The 10,736-nt window shown below is 41.3% G+C and overlaps 1 protein-coding gene across 1 annotated transcript in view; it reads right to left on the reverse strand.

Moving 5' to 3' along the window:
- LOC125285286 (prolyl endopeptidase-like) overlaps positions 1-10,736 on the reverse strand; it is a 77,238-nt gene that overhangs the window by 21,169 nt on the left and 45,333 nt on the right. The gene's annotated exons all lie outside the window — the stretch shown is intronic.

Here is a 10,736-nt window from a genome sequence, read left to right on the forward strand (position 1 = left end):
TTGCCTATGTGTGTAATGGATGTCTTGCATGTGTCCTGTAACCAGATTTTGCAGACACACACACCCACACGTCTGCACTGTGATGTATTTATTGTTCATTTGCTGAATGCTGAGCAAGAGGGGAATTTTATCCAGTTGAATGACTCAAGGCCAATTATCTTCTGTCCGATCCAGCAAGGTGTTCCAAGGCTTTTAAAACTGCCCTGAGTACACATTGCATGGCCCTTTAATGTGGGAGCCCTTCGTAGAAATGTTTAGTCTTCCTCACTGCCCTCACTGAGGCAGGGGTCTGGCATTCTCCTGACTCACTGAAAGCTCTCACCAACCTCTTCCAGCAGACAGTGCAGCCATAATTGAGCCAATAATTGGCTTGGAATAGCGGTTACCTTAGTGGAGTGGTATTCAGGAGAATTGAGAGAATTTCCAGTCATGTTTCATAATATCGCTGTTTGTTTAAATTATTTGCTGTGCCCTCCAGCAGCCTGGACTGTACACTCTCCCCACGGTCCCTTCCCACAGCCCCAATGTGGTAACAACTATGATGACTTGACATGCAGACCAAAGATTTTAGATGCGCCGCCGTGACAAGTTTTATGTAGCTCTACATTTGCCCCCTAAAATAGAAAAAAGGGACATTGTTCATTGTTGGGACACACTCCCGTCAAAACACTCACCCCATACCGGTAAGGGGCCACTGGAGCTTGAAATCTCATTTATTTAGTGACTTTCTCTGCCCTAATGCAATATATCTTTTAAACACAATGACTGAGTCATCTTCCTAAATACCAACCTTTACCACACACATTGTGGCTGTTTGTTGGGTTGTTTGAATGTTCTGTCAACCCTTTGTCTACCAACTGGAAATATTACTTTGAGTGAGGATTCAGTATGGGTGAGTTCTGATGTCAACAAACAAACTCCAATACACCATATATTATGGTATTTTGTCTTTGATGACATATATGAACAAGCATTTCTATTAAACATTTGTGCCAGTAGCATCAGTTAGTAGCATTATCAGTTTGGAGCTTTTTGTTTGTCTCCTAAATCACATAAGGTTCCAATAATGTATTTCCTGCATATTATGATAACACCTGTTTTCTAATCAAATATTCAATATTCAGAAAGGTATATGCACAGTGTGTGTCATGTATATGTGTCACAGTACCATTGTGAAGTATATATTTAATTACTGGCGGTCAAGTTTACTTCCCCTGGCAAAGGAGTGTCCTTGTTTTTGTTTTCTGTTCTGTTTCATGAACCTGTGGCCTGTGTTTATTTTTGAAGGGCAGCAGCCTGTAATATTCATCACTCGCAAGGTGCTTTGGCATGGATGAAAGCCTGTGTGCTCCGTTCAAAGCCTCAAAGCTATAATTGACAGAAGATATTATTTCCTCTCTTGCCTCTTTGAACTTGTTTCACACAATTCATCATATTCTCTCTCTCTCTCTCTCTCTCTCTCTCTCTCTCTCTCTCTCTCTCTCTCTCTCTCTCTCTCTCTCTCTCTCTCACACACACACACACACACACACACACACACACTTTCTTGACTATATAGCCTACATATTTTTTACTAAACAGTCTTTTGTTTTCTGCTGTATTTTTCTCTGACTGTTTCGTTTAGCTCTCCAATCGGCCCCGCAGGTATTATATTATGCAGGTGGAACAGGTGTTCATTGAGACACATGGCCTGTCTCCCCAGGGCAGATGATAACACACACACACACACACACACACACACACTGAAACACCTGCACGCTGACACCTTATCACTCTACACTCCTTCCCGTAAGCCACCATATTAAATAGTGTCTGATGTATAAATCAATACAGATTATTTATAATAGTCCTCCTGCCTGTACTGTGGTAAAGCACTGTAGGGCTGTCTACTAGTTCTGCACTACATTTGTAGTATTGCCATGTAGCCTTTTGATGTAGCAATAACAAATATATCTGATATATCAACAAGCTTGCATTTATTAGGTATTAAGGTAGCTGTTTAGGCAAGCCATCACTTCTAACCCACACTGTGTATAATATGGCCTGTGGATAATGTGCCTACAGTAGGCTATATAATCTACCATATAGGGGAGAAAAAAATCTACATAATTTTAATTTAAAATTAAATAAAAATATCTATAATTGTTTTAAATTAACATTATGTTGATTTCCTTCTTGAAAGACAATGTGGTAGAAACATAGAGATAGAGAGAGAGAAAGAGAGAGCGCAGCAGACAGACATGAGACAGAAAGAGAAAGACAGAGATGGACGAGATTGAGACAGGCAGAGAGGGAAGAGAAAAGAACAAAAAATAGGGTTTAAGTTTCAGACATTTAATCTGTCTAATCCACATAAAGCTGTGAAAAACGACTGGAGCCCCAGAGGGGGCAGGAAAGCAAGACAGGCTAATTTGCCATTCTCTAATTAAAGAGGGATGAGAGCGACAAAGATAAATACACCAGTGCCTCTGAAGCACACCACCACAACGCCCGGCCCAGTTCACAGCAGGTCAACAATCTCAAGCAGGTCTATGTCTGATTGATTACAAAAGAACCAGGGCCCTGTGTTACGAATGTGTCTGTGTCTCTCTGTCTGTGTGTGTATGTATGTATGAGTGTGCGTGTGTCTGTGTGTGTGTGTACATGTCTCCCAGCTCATATTGTTCTTCCCTCACCATGCTATGCAGATGGGTCAATAGGCCAGAGTCACAGGTAGCCAGCCAGCTGGAGACAGGATTAGCCAATGAGCTTACAGACGTGGCGGGACTGGACTGTCGCTGTATGGGCTGGTCCAGAAAGAGAGAGCATGTCGTGTACAAACAACGGCACGAGACGCCACTGAAGCCACCGGCTGAGGGAAAACACTCAAGCAATCTGTGCCAGTCACACAAAGCACACATTTGCACACACACACACACACACACACACACACACACACACACACACACACACACAGGCACACTAACACACATACAGCCAACACAAGTGAACATACACATACTGTACAAACGACAAGTGGTAACTACTTTTATTATTTTAATTAGTTTATTTTATTTTATTTTATTATTTGTGAAATTGTTTATGTCTTGGGTGTCACGCATGGGTACGCTAGGGACTACGCCGCTCCATCCCGCATCTTTTGTTTTGTGTGTCAGTGTCTTGTGTGAGCTCTTTGGGTTGCCCTCTGTGCATATTATAAGCGCTATATAAATAAAAGTGACTTGACTTGACTTTTATCATCAACTGAAGAGACTGAATTAGATAGCCCAGCGTATTTCAGTAAGAAATAAGTCAGATATCCACTAATATTCTCAAATGTTGTTATTATTATTAAGTAGTCCTATACTAAAGTTGTTAAGTATACCAAATTATGTTATAAATTGTATGTCCGTAGGAACAATAAATTATAAAATTGTGCCAGTGTTACGTAAGCATGAGGAATATTTTTTTGCCTTTTCACCTTTCTATGAGTACTTTTCCTTTAGTTGTACTAATGATTAATCATCTTTCCTATGCACACCCTGTCACAAATGGAAAATTACACGCTTCATTTATATTTACAAGAGGATGGTTTCACCTAGTGACAAGGACAGCTACAATACAACACCCCCCTACAATACACTACATTGTACAATACAATAACATCACTCTCCTTTTATATGACTCATATATCTTTGTTTTTCAATTCACTATGGAGTTTTATGCAACACACACACACACACACACACACACACACACACACACACACACACACACACACACACACACGTTTTATTCTAGCTATAGTGTTGTGAGTCTAGGGTAGACTTCTGTTTTTCTTGAGTATTGATTTTAGTATTGGGGGGCTTGGGGGGGGTGTATGTGTGGTGGGTTGTTTTGAATCGACTGCGCAAGTCGTACGCCATTGAAGAAGAGGGGGATTTAGTCAATTAGGGGGGTTGATTATGGTCCGAAAGCAGTGAAGAAACGGATTAAGCCAGGGGAATTAGGTCAGGGCAGTGACAGAGAGAGAGGGAGGAGGAAAGGTTGAGGAGAGTGTGTCAGGAGGAGTGGAGAAGACAAGAAGAATTGAGGTCAGAGAAACACGGCCACACGTCAGGAGAGTGGTGGAACAAGTAAAGAGGGAAGAGAGAGTAGCTTTCCAGTAAAGGATGACAGGCAACAGGGTAGAGAGGAAATAGAATCAGTGAGATATCAAGGACCTACGTACATATATAGATACTGTATATATATTGCTTATATATTAAGCATATTTAATCTTGTTTAAAATATAGTTATGCATCATGTTCTTTGTATATATACATTTTTTTCTATTTCAGAAACGGAGAGAGAAGATTGTTTTCTAGCACAGCACAGCACAGCAGAGCAGAGCAGGGGATCAGGTCAACTTCACCTGCCCTGCACTCTAGGCGTGTCTGTGGGTTTGTTCTGTCTAGACATCTCTGATTCAGCAACAGGGACACGATTCTATTTACACACACACCTCATTCTCCGCTGTCTGACCCGCTCTCCCTCCACCTCCCCTCTCTCTGTTCATCTTAACCCCCCCCCCCCTTACTTAATTAGCAGACATGTTTATTGATCCGCTGGATTTGGGGTGAAATCCTGCCTGTCTGACAGACGGATCTGTCCTCAAATCTTTGGCGGGTGGTCTGGGGTGGGGGATGTTTTGTAGCTAACTAACTGTCTGTCTGAACCCACCTGCTCTCACATCCATAAAGGACCCCCAACCACACACACACACACAACCAACCCACCCATGCACACACAATTCTTCCCCCATACACACACTTTAAAAATAAACACACATGCATGCCTGTGATACACACACAATATAATGTCGCAGATCTTTAGTGGAAACATCCTGTTGATTGCATGTCACACGTTCAGTGCATGGCTAGCATGTTTGCTATACTTATCACTTTTCTTCAGATTAGTCACTGTTCATTAGCCACCGCACTCTGAAAGGAAATGAGCCAATCACACTCTATAGTTTCAGGGTGACATTTATATATTTATATTGGTTTGCAGAAACTTTCATGGAAAACGTACAAGACTTGTAGATTACAATCCTAGCAATAGTGGGTCAGGAGAAGCGATGGTGGAACTGAAACACTTTAATTAGTGCAATAATACTTGCTTTAAATATAATATGATTCTTTCAAAAGAGCATGTTTGTTTTTGAAGGCAACTGTATTTCAGCTACTGTGTACACTGTGTATGCACTGTACTCTTTGTGAGTACCCATGAATGTCTTAACCTCATGCTACCTATTTTCACCTTCACCAAGTATGTTGAAAACATGGGCCACAAGTTTTGTTCCTCTTTCTTGAAAAAAGTGTAACTGGATATTGATCATGCAATGATACTCTTTATTTGATTACTGAGCGAGATGAGGGAATTGTGAGTGTGTTTGCATGTTACAGACTGCTGCTATAGCAACAAGATGATGACAAAGAGAATGATGCATGACTGAAAACCTCAATTTCGATAGCAAAGAGATTGTTATTGTTGCATGTGGACACAAGGCCTTGGGAAGGGCAGAAGTGAAGTGAATAATGCTCGTCTCCCTTCAACCAGTTGTTGACTAGCAGTGAGACTGCTGCTTGCTGTTGTTGAATATGTGTGGGTTTGTGCACATGTATGCCAATGCTCAGAGCAAGGGACTTTTCATCATAAAGAAGTAGGCCTAGTGTTTTGAGTTAGTGGTTTGTCATTCCAAGTATGTGGCCTGCATAGTTCTCCCTTCTGGGTTAAGAGAAATCGAACTCTTTGCAGCTCTCTGTGCACTGCGCTGCTGTTATATTTTTTGTTCAGAAGTTTGTTTTCTAGACGCTTTCTAACCATGAGTGTGTAGACATGCCTTAGCATTGCATCAAAGACCTGAAGAGACATACAGTTATGAGCTGTATGTACCTTCCTGTGAGTACCCGCAGTAGACAGAGATGTGAATTTTGTGTATTTTTCTCACGTTGACATGGTGGACTCGTCACTGCAAAGCAGAGTGTCAGTGAGGAAAGTGTAATAGCTCTCACTCCCACGCCCTACCCTAGCAGGCTTTTATTTTTGTCCACTGGACATATGCAACCACATTGTACAGAAGTGTTGACCAACCTTTTTTGGTGTTGCAACATTGCCAATAAGAAATTTCACTTTTAAATGCCTTTTTGTTTGTTCTTCCATAAGGAAAGCATTGAAGTCCCGTGAACTTTATCTCTGAACACAATGGTCATCATCAGCTGTCCAATATGTAAGAAAAACTCAAGTAAACAACAGTGTAGTAAGCATTCATGTGATGTGGGACTTTTGGGACTTTTTTTTGCAGCAAACACCACGTGTCACCCTTGCTCAGACGTGACTTGGCCACAAGCCCCGGAACAAACACAGTTTAGGATTTAGTCAGAGATGTTTGTGTTGTTGTTTTCTTCCCATGAGTATGTTTCAGATCCACTCTTCATCACGGGCCATATGCTAGCTAGGGATAAAGCCAGGCCTATGGTTTCCATCACTACGGAGGGATACATTGAGTGGGGGCATTTTGCTTTGATCTTCTGCTTCCAGATGCAAAAAAGAAAGCCTGGAAAAAGAAAAACAATCAAACCCTATGACGTTTATGCAGCCTTGTTGTGAGTCTCAAGGCCATTTTTGGTGGTGGGAATTGGTTGCTTAATCCACACTGATGAACGAGGTGTGTTTGGCTCTCTAGGGACCATTGAGATGAAAAGCAATTCAAAATCCTTCTCTATCCCCTCTTCCAGATGTTTCCTGTAAATCCTCATGGCGTCCGAACCCACCAATCATAGCAGGCTTTGATCACGTTTGGGTTTGCTCATTGGCTAGTGGGAATTTGTCATCCTTGAGAACAGTTGCTGGGACTAAGAAAATGAAATTTGTCCAAAATATAAACCCACCAAGAGAAAGAGAGCAAGTTATAACAAAACAATCTCTCTCACCCCCCACCATACCAAACACATGATGTAAATCCCCAAACAGATGGAAGACATGGTCCTTAACAAGGGATCACTGATAGTGTTAATTTGTTTGTCCGTGGCTATCATCTTAGCTTTTGCTGCTTATTTAGTTTCGATAGCACAACAACAGATAGCACCAGTGGCTCGTCAGTTTCACTTCTCGAAAACTTTCTTTAAAGCCTCTGCTGGTCTGACGTCTAGAGACGCCCACAGCAAACCCTCAAACATCTTCTTGTTCTGTTACCATATGATGCATTCATTAAGTGAATTTGTGGTTTACAGTCATCCATTATATGATCCTTACTAGCAATTATGTGTCTTTACAGCGCAATTAATCAGACAAAATGATGACAGGTGTACAAAACAATGGAGGGTGGACTCCTTTGTAGCCTTGGCAACAGTAAAATGACAGTTGCAACATAAATCAAATTGATTCAGAGGTCATATTGATAGGGCGAAAACAAGGCAAATTGTGTGGAAAAATACAACAGGGCTTACAGAACAATCATATCAAATGCAAAACAAGACATTCCTACGGCACTTAAGTGATGAGCATGAATAATGCAATCCAACATATTTAAGGTTTTCCTTTAGAGGATGATCAGAATTTAAAGAGATCTGCCAGCTCCATAAGCCTGCCTTGTAACGGTAAACAAAATCATCAGACTGAACGCTGCTAGGACGCATTATCAGTTTTCCTACAATCCCTTTCAACGGTGAGCCCCATGCCCCTTGAGTGGGACTGTTGCTAGGGAATTCTGACTGACCGGGAGAGCCTCACAGTAGCATCTGAGAATGAACAATGAATGAACACGCATTAATCCTCTTTATCCAGGAATCCATAAGGGATATCAACTGTTTGTTGTTTACCTCTAAGACCATGGAAAGAAAACAGGAAGACAGGGGGTGCGTGCAAAATAACAAACACTTCCACAGAGTGAAAATGTAGAGAGGGAGAGAATAGAATTAAAGAGGGAATGTTTATTCTGTATTTTGTTTGTCTTTTATTTGTTGTAAATCCCTCATGGGAATCCCAGAGTCATCCGTTTGACATTTGTGGTTTTCAGTCATGAGACTCTGGCACTGTACCTCACGGCCACAGCTTGACCACCAACAAAGTAAACATGTCATGAAACGCTGCTGTTCATCAACCTGATTGTGCTCAAACCATTTCACCCACACCTGTTATAAATAAATTATAAATAAAGTTCAACCACAAGGTTTGACTAAGGATGTTATTAAAATGACAAATTGTGGGTGACCGTAATATTAAGGTATTCTTTGACACAAACATACAGGCATTTGTGGGCTTTTGTACAGTAGGTGGTAGCAGGTGCATCATGCTGTTGGAGGTGCAAACAAAAGCTGTATAGCCACCAAGATCACATACAGTAGGAACAGGCTAGGGTTACAAGGGTTATAAAAGTATTTTATCATGTTTATTTGTATAATATATAATATAAAGGACAGTTTTTTATAGCTATCCACATGTTTTCACTTTTGGCACCTTGGCTATCATAATGGTAACTATAACCAGTTATTTGAACACTAAACATATTGGAGGTGCAGATTGTTGAGTTACTCCAGTTTAGATTTTTTAAACGTTAATCACTCATCTGAAATATTGCTATTGCCTATCCAAAGTAATGTACCTGTTTCGAAGTCAGCTGATGGTCAAATCAACCAAATCTCGTCAGTCAATCTGTAGTTTTAATTTACATTTATAGCCTGCTATAGATCTTGGCTGTAGGCCACAATGTAATGAGAAAATGAGAACCCATATCCTAAAACCCAGCGATAAAACAGTGAATATCACATTATAACCCAGGTGAATTTTCCCCAGCTGTCAATGGACCTCCGATACTGTTTGCACCTCCAAGACATGGCGCAGAGTTTTGTGTGGTCTGTGTTGTAAGCTTGTGTGAATCATCAAAAGTGCTGGAGTACTCCAAGAATAGATACTTGGCCCCAATAACAACATTAGGCAATGTGCTCAGTCAGGTAGAAAGTGGCAGATGTTTAGTCTACCACATTGATTGTTGAGATTACTGTTGGCATATAAGAGCATACAGATTTTTTTCCATTGAGATTTAATTATAACTCTATAAACATTTTATACCACTATAACATTAATGTAATTCCTGTAGTTTGTCGATCGTAATAATTATACTCTATCACATTTTTTTATTAAGAGTTATTGAGTAGAATTGCACAGTGTTGGTGTGTAAGGGTTGTATAAGTTTCAACATTTGGCAAGGTTCCAATTCTACTGTGTCGTGTTCAGCGGCTGTGGCAACAGATGGAGAAACAGAGTGTAAAAAGTGAACAGCCTCGAAGCAGGGATGAGAAGACAATTAGCCTTTCTTTCTTTTTTCCTGATGCCATTGAGGCACCTTTCAGGACTACGGTGTTACTACATACAAGGATATCCTCAAGTGTCAGAGAAAGGCCAATTAATTATAGAGTTGTGCTCTATTTCTGGCTATTTATCATCAATATAGTAGAAAGGCAGGCTGAGTGCTTTCCCTATTGCCACATAGCAAAGTAGTTTCAATTTAACAATAACATCATGAGCTTTTCTGAGTTTGTAGTTTCAGCATGACATAATGAAGGTGACAGCGTGACGGCATGACTTTGCTCACGTCTCTCTTTCTCTGGTGGAATTACATTATATAAAGCATTCAGGGTTCGCACCATGACCCATCAATTTGGCACACTAGTCATAAGCAGGTGCTTTACACATAACACTGACCCAGGACCTAATCTATTACCGTCTGAAGCCCCCACCCTTTCGCCCTCCCTCCCTCAGGGCAGGTCAGCGCTCACTGGAAAAGTGCAACTGGAGCGCCACGCGATCTGACACACTCTCCACTCTGAGGGGGGTGCGGCCGTGAGTGAGTCAGACGGGCGTCCCAGCCCTTAGCTGATATTAGCCCCATAGTCCGAGACACTGAGCCTGGCCCAGACTGTCTGCAAATTAGAGAAATTAGCCAAGCACAGGGAGAGAGCTCAGGAGCTGTTCCCGCTCCACCCTCCCCCACCCCCACCCCCCTCTCCACCCTCCTCCTCATGGCGTGCCTCACACGCGACAGCCAAACGCCACACCGTCTCACTGCATCCCACTGCCACCTTTCAGAATAGCAGGCAGGCCATATGTCAGCCAATTTACTGTTTCACTGGGCCAAGATTACAGCCGGGGAGGGAAGGGGTCTTAAAATGGCACACACATACACACACATATTTACGTACACACACATATAACAATTATAAAATAATAATTATGATCAGTTGGGTATTATTGAACCCTTGTGGAAGTTTAATTTTATGACATCTCCTAAGGCTAATAATGTTTTTTTTGTGTGTATGTGAACATAAGTGTCAGTATTTGTATTTCAGAAAAAAATGTGTTTCATGCATTTGCTAGCTTTGTTTCTACATCATAAATCAAGAATGTCTCCCACCAAAATCGAGATGAATGGGATACACAAAATTAGTAACAACTACTAATTCATTTACGTTACTCTTTAGTTACTCTTGGCCACATGTGACTAAAACAGTTGTTATCAATCACTACTAATCAATCAATATGTGTTCCTACACCTGTGTTGACAAGAAAGTCACACCTTGCGAAATGGTGGTTACTTTAATGGATGACACATCCATATGGTGTCTTTTCAGTTTCATGTTGAACGCTTTTTCTGTCAGACATCCTGTCACCGTGAGCTGTTCCCACTGTGAGCTAACACGGGACCTAAGGAGGGCACG

Source organism: Alosa alosa, chromosome 20 (assembly GCF_017589495.1).
Source record: "Alosa alosa isolate M-15738 ecotype Scorff River chromosome 20, AALO_Geno_1.1, whole genome shotgun sequence".
In the NCBI taxonomy this organism is placed as follows: Eukaryota; Metazoa; Chordata; class Actinopteri; order Clupeiformes; family Clupeidae; genus Alosa; species Alosa alosa.